The sequence below is a fragment of the Neodiprion pinetum genome, chromosome 6, assembly GCF_021155775.2.
Source record: "Neodiprion pinetum isolate iyNeoPine1 chromosome 6, iyNeoPine1.2, whole genome shotgun sequence".
Classification (NCBI taxonomy): Eukaryota; Metazoa; Arthropoda; class Insecta; order Hymenoptera; family Diprionidae; genus Neodiprion; species Neodiprion pinetum.
The window spans coordinates 15598086-15605044 of NC_060237.1; the positions used below are offsets into that span (position 1 = coordinate 15598086).

At 39.9% G+C, this 6959-nt stretch overlaps 1 long non-coding RNA gene across 1 annotated transcript; it reads right to left on the minus strand.

The window, feature by feature from the left end:
• Positions 1 to 5278: 5278 nt before the first annotated feature.
• On the minus strand, positions 5279 to 6347 carry LOC138191093 (uncharacterized). The gene is made up of 2 exons (XR_011177384.1): positions 5727 to 6347; positions 5279 to 5373 (listed from the first exon to the last, which is right to left on the minus strand). It is a non-coding gene; the product is annotated as an uncharacterized lncRNA (long non-coding RNA).
• Positions 6348 to 6959: the final 612 nt, after the last annotated feature.

The following is a 6959-nucleotide window of genomic DNA, read 5'->3' on the forward strand; positions in this document are numbered from 1 at the left end:
TCGAGCGCTACTCTAACTCTAAGATTACGTGGGCCGACCGTTTATCGGTGTGCCAATTTAACTTGCGCTCGAAATATGCCCGCAAAGAATTATAAGCGCTTACCGCTCCGCAGCCACACGAGGAAGTCTCCTACTCCCGTCTCAGCCATTTCACACACAGTCTCTTTTTTTTTTTTTTTATTTTCTCGATACGCAACCGTCGCGAACTGTCGCCAGGACTCAAGTGACGAGTCCTGCTAATCGGAGCCGCAATTCGAACATGCCCCGAACATAGGCGCCATCCATAGTCAAAATTTTCCCGCTCACATTGGGGTTCTCGTTACGCAATTCTTACAATCTAGCGTATCGCTATCGTTGGATTCCGCTGTCGCGGGGTGTTGATTGGCTGACCAGTCTCGTGTACCCCGTAGCTTGGCAGTGGCGTGGTGATGACTTCGCGAGAGCACCTGTCAGCAGTTGGGCGACGGAGGGGGGGGCTACGGCTCGCCGGCCACCAACGGGAATCTCGTCCGCCTTGGATTCCCTCGCGGCAGAGCTCTCCGTTGACGCTCTCTCCGTAGCCTCGTGCGAGGCCCTCCTTTCGTCGCGATCCGCCGCGATTGCCATCCAGTAACGTCGTTCTGACTTGCTGCCGATCCCCTGTCCGAAGCCGCATTTACTCGCCACCCAAAAAAAAAATAAATAAAAAATAAACAAAAATCCTGAAAAGTCTTATTTGCTAAACCGGCGATGGTCCCCTCTTAGAGTCTCGGATGCGTGACTGTTGTCCTGGCGCTCTTTTTCGAAATTAGCCGCGGTCTACTCCGCGTGCTCCCTAAGTCTGTGGTCCGTCTAGAGTTAGGGGAGCCGTGTGGAACGCGTAGTAAAACTGCCACGTTACAACATATAACATAAAAAAAACAACTTTATGATAGCCGTTGAACAATTTATAACAACGATCGTCTTTCAGGCCGATAAAGATGCAGCGTCGTAGCCGCGGTCTCGGCCGCGGTGCTCGCGCGCTGCATGCCGAACGCAACTTCATACGCTTGGCAGACGACCTTCGCGGTATCTTATTAGTGGCAGACTATTATTTTTGTGTTTGCTGTTATAAAAAGAAGCATTTCAATCAATTTCATCCTTGCGGGCATAAATTTTTTTACTATTTTTTTTGCGCTTACTTGCGTGGGTGGCAGACGAATTTTGTTGCGGAATTTAGGTGGCAGACGATAATTTCTAAGCTTCTTATGTTTCAACTGGTACGTAAAATCAGTTTCGCGTATGCGGCTATAAATTTTTTTTGTCGATTTTTTGCTGCAATTGTAACCCTCCTGTAACCCCCTGTCGCGGGGGTGCGCTGGCAGACGTTCAGATTATTATTATACGTTACAAACATAACTCATACAAAAAAAATGAAGCTTGCGAAAATGACCCGGAAATTTCTGTCGTTAACTCCCGGACTAGACGGAATCAATCACTGTGATATTATGACGTTATATTATACGCCTTAAAATCCGTTAAATTAATTTTCTTTCGAAATTGCAAACGCGTGTTGCGCCCCCCTTGCTATTTCTCTACGCCACACCAGGGGGGCGCGCCACACCGGTTGGGAAGTCCTGCTTTAGCCGATACATTTCTTGGTGACCGTAGTCTGAGTTGCGCGTAAGGGAGTAGCGTTAATTTCGGGGGATCCAGGAGATCGAGTCGAGTCACGGGTTGAGCCGAGACATTATTGCCTCGAGTTTGAGTGTAACCGAAATCCGTTACACGGGGTCATTTTACTTCATCCGATACACCCTCCGTTCTCGTGTAGGTCGCGAGCAGTCTCACGGGGAGCATTCGAATTCGCGACCGCGTCCCGCCGCCGCAAAGAAAGCGAAGCTCGGGTGCGCGCTAATACAAATATTCGTTCCTAGAGGAGGGTCGCGGGTGCCGCGACGAGCCTCGTTTCAGTTTAGTTTTTTTTTTTTTCTTTTGGTATAATCAGTTAGTATTTAGTTGGCGATTAGCGCCGTTCTGTAGAGGACGATCGCGATCAGCGCGTCGCGTCCGATTTTGCTTTTGGTTTCTTTTAGTGTGTAAATTAGCGGTCACGAGTAGTATAGTGACTAGCGCACGTAGGCCGTAGAGGTCTTTGGGATCCCTTAATATTTTTGTTTTCTCTTTTTTTTTTCTTCTTGATTGATTATTTTGTTTGCTCGTTCTTCTTTTTTTTTTTGTAAGCTAAGCGCTTGCGTTTGGGATCGCGAGGACAAGCTTCCGCAGTATTGTTATTATTTTTAATTTTTTTTTTTTTTGTATTATCGCTATTTTGAAATATATTGTTTAATTTTCTTGCTGCTTTCTGAAATAACTTGTCAACGTACGTGTGGCGTATCTCTCTCTACCCAAAGATTACCCCTCCCCTCTCCGCGGTACTGAGCTACCGAGCATATGGTCGCGATATATCGTAGTACCGATTTCGAGGCCTGTTGACCACGCCAGGCGCCCAACAAATTTCGCGGTATTATTGCAGGTTCAGGGGACGTCGTGGACGCCCAATTATTGTGCACGCGGTAAGTTCTCGGTCATTTTTTCCGAGTGACCGAGGAGCGGAAAAGTCCACGTCACAAGATATATACTCTTCAGCTAGTCTAGTCGAGAAGTGAGTTTTCTGCGAAAATTAGTTACAGGTCTCGTCAAAATATGAGCCATAGCTCATTCGATCCGGATCACAACCCGAAAAAGGAGTTTTTTGGATTTTTTCTGCCGATCAAAATTACGGTTGTTATTAACAAAAAACTGAAAAAAAACGCCCTTTCGTTTTTTGGCTATAACTCAAAAATTATAAGTGATAGCGAAATTTAAACAAAAGATCCTAAAAGAGAAGGAAATTTCCGATGAAAAACTCCGTACTCCCGGAATTCTAGCTCCATTATTCATAATTTTAATTTGACGCTGAAAGTAGGCTTCCGCGCGGCAGTTTCAGCATGCGCGCGCCGCCACTATAGAGAGTACTGCACATATAATAATTTTTTTATGTCATATAATGTTTTTTTAAAAATTTGAAAAAATTCAGGGGTCATCTAGAGACTTCAAAAAATACGGTCCCGTTGGAATTTTATGTCTATCTCAATTTTTCAAAAAGTTATGCAATTGTTAAGTAACTAACTTTTTCCGGGTTTCCGTTATTAAAGAACCCGGTATAAAAGTTTAAATAATAAACCTAAAAATATTTTGCTTCTTGGAGCCTTTTTTTATAAGCATGCTGAATAAGATGACGTCATAAAACTCTTATAAAATTCTTTATTTTGTTAATTATGAATTTTCACAGTAATAAAAAATGGAAAATTCAAAATATTGTTGTTAAAAAAATTTTTTTTCAATATGCTAAGCTATCACTGATTTCAACTCTACTTTAGACATCAATCAATACCAGTTTTAATTTTTTTATGTCATTTGTTTATAAATTGTTTATAAACAAACTTATAAATTTACAATTTTTCAAAATTTTTTTTTTACCATATGGTTGTAATGTAGAAATAATGATTTGTAAAAAAAAAATTTTTTCTTAAAAACATTATCTCATTGTTGTTAATCGTTTGTCTCATTTTTTCATTACTTAAATAAATTATTAAGAAATCGTTTTTTTTCTAAAAATCATCATTAACATTTCTCAATAGAACAGCAAAAAAAATTTTTTTTTTAATCAACAATTTGTTCATTTATTTATTTAACAATTTATTATAAACCATTTTTTTCATTTGTTATAATTTTTTTCTAGAAGATCAAAAAATTACAAAAACAGCTACCTGCAACAATATGGCAAAAAAAATTTTCCTTCATTTTTAAAAAATTATCTTGTTTTTTTAACACGGCTAAGTCCAGCGCTGACTCGATTTGTTAACTAACAACTTGCTGTAACTTTGCAACTATTGCAGATACAGTTTTCGACCTTTAAGTCATTTTTGTGCAGCATGAGTTGAGGGAGCTTTCCAGTGTGAAATTTTCAAAAAATCGATATTTTTTTTTTTGCTTCATCGAATAGTATACACTCTTCCGAATATTCCCTGAAATTTTCATGCCGAAACTCAGATTATTTCGGTTACTGTACAGCATTTTTTGGAAGAAGGCAACGGAGCGCTACAGCTACCGCGTCGGCCGTCTGCCCGTGCGACTGTTATTTCTATTGTCTCGTTCCTACCTGCACGTACATGAACTTGGCTCGCCAATTGTCGAAAATGTGAATTCGGACTATTGCATAATTTGCCGTTAATTAGCCGTAAATTAGTCGCGCGACTTATTTTTTTGTCGCACTCAATTTTCAAAAAAAAAGCGGATGGCGTGCTAAATTCTTGAAAATCAATCAATCACTGTGTGTGGCAACTAGCCCCAAAGCACGTATTCTGCGGCAAGCAGATAGTAGAAATCGCTACGCAGTGTGCTGTGTGCACCTTCAATGAAGGTTACGACCCAATTTTAAAAATTTTGGAGACGACGGGATGCACGATAGGGCCGAGCGCCGCAGATTTCGCCGCTAAGTACAAGAATGCGCGCATCATCCAAGCAAACCGCCGGGCGTCCCTGGATAGCAAAGAGGCGAGGACAGCTCGTCGGACTGATCAATCCATTGAGCACGATCTTTTCGAAGAAGCAGAAGGGATATTGTACGGACCTGGCATCGCTGATTGACCGTAAGTAAACGATTTACCTAAAATTTCCTCACTTGAAACTTTGAACGCGTTTTTCTCGAAACAGCATTTTTCAAAACGGTGTGCAACTTGGAGGGCAGAGTTTTAAAGCTATCGAGTTGAATTTTTTACACAATATTCTTAACGTCACTGTTTATCGTGCTATGGAAGCTTTTTTTTTTTTTTTTTGACATCTTCCTATTTTTTTGTAAAAAAAACTGCCAAAAAAAATGCTAAAATCGATACTTTTTGTTCAAACCGGCGCCATTTTTGCAAAAAAAAAAAAAAAAAGCCTCCGTAGCACGAAAGCCAATTATATACCGATCAATAATCTTTTTGTGTTTTTTGTTTCAGATCAAAATTGTGACCCCCAACGTGGACACCACATCCAAGTGCATTTTCTGCAGCAATTGTTTCATCATTTTTATAGATATTAATTAATAAATAAATCGATCTTTAAAAAATTAAGCTTTAAAAAAGCTCCCTTAAGCTTTCCAGTGTGACAGCCCGAAAAATCGCTGTTTTTCGCGATTTTTTTTTTTAAAGAAAAAATAATCTAATCGGTCTGGTTTTTTTTTTTGTATATTAATTGTGTATTGAAGAATACAAAACAATTTTTTAAAGATCGATTTATTTATTAATTAATATCTATAAAAATGATGAAACAATTGTTGCAGAAAATGCACTTGGATGTGGTGTCCACGTTGGGGGTCACAATTTTGATCTGAAACAAAAAACACAAAAAGATTATTGATCGGTATATAATTGGCTTTCGTGCTATGGAGGCTTTTTTGTTTTCTTTTTTTTTTGCAAAAATGGCGCCGGTTTGAACAAAAAGTATCGATTTTAGCATTTTTTTTGGCAGTTTTTTTTACAAAAAAATAGGAACATGTCAAAAAAAAAAAAAATCTTCCATAGCACGATAAACAATGACGTTAAGAATATTGTGTAGAAAATTCAACTCGATAGCTTTAAAACTCTGCCCTCCAAGTTGGACACCGTTTTGAAAAATGCTGTTTCGAGAAAAACGCGTTCAAAGTTTCAAGTAAGGAAATTTTAGGTAAATCGTTTACTTACGGTCAATCAGCGATGCCAGGTCCGTACAATATCCCTTCTGCTTCTTCGAAAAGATCGTGCTCAATGGATTGTTCAGTCCGACGAGCTGTCCTCGCCTCTTTGCTATCCAGGGACGCCCGGCGGTTTGCTTGGATGATGCGCGCATTCTTGTACTTAGCGGCGAAATCTGCGGCGCTCGGCCCTATCGTGCATCCCGTCGTCTCCAAAATTTTTAAAATTGGGTCGTAACCTTCATTGAAGGTGCACACAGCACACTGCGTAGCGATTTCTACTATCTGCTTGCCGCAGAATACGTGCTTTGGGGCTAGTTGCCACACACAGTGATTGATTGATTTTCAAGAATTTAGCACGCCATCCGCTTTTTTTTTGAAAATTGAGTGCGACAAAAAAATAAGTCGCGCGACTAATTTACGGCTAATTAACGGCAAATTATGCAATAGTCCGAATTCACATTTTCGACAATTGGCGAGCCAAGTTCATGTACGTGCAGGTAGGAACGAGACAATAGAAATAACAGTCGCACGGGCAGACGGCCGACGCGGTAGCTGTAGCGCTCCGTTGCCTTCTTCCAAAAAATGCTGTACAGTAACCGAAATAATCTGAATTTCGGCATGAAAATTTCAGGGAATATTCGGAAGAGTGTATACTATTCGATAAAGCAAAAAAAAAAATATCGATTTTTTGAAAATTTCACACTGGAAAGCTCCCTTAAGCTTCCTAATAAAATTTTAACCTAACGTTTATCAATTATAGTTTACTAATTTACGCTGTCGTCGTTGTCGTCGTCATCATCATTTCCTCCGATAATATCGGCTGAATTTAAACATGTTTCTCCATGGCAGGATTCACAGGCTCTAGTACACTGCAGTCCTGCTTTTCTGCAGCCGCATCTTGAGCCACAGTTACTGGTAGCGCAGGAGCAGTGGACCATTGTTAAGGGGGGGGTAAGGTCAAATCATACGAAAAAAGCCATGTTTTCGTGATTTTTTTTCTGACGACGTAGTTGAAATTTCTTTACTCAACCAATGGTACATTGAAGTATGACATTCGAAGAATATTTCATCAAATTTTTACAAAGAAATATTAAAAAATACGGCAATGGCAGCAATTGTTCGGACGTGTCTCGAAAAAGAATTGAATTGCGGTGCCCCTCATAATGTACCATTGGTTGAGTAAAGAAATTTTAACTACGTCGTCAGAAAAAAAATCACGAAAACATGGCTTTTTTCGTAT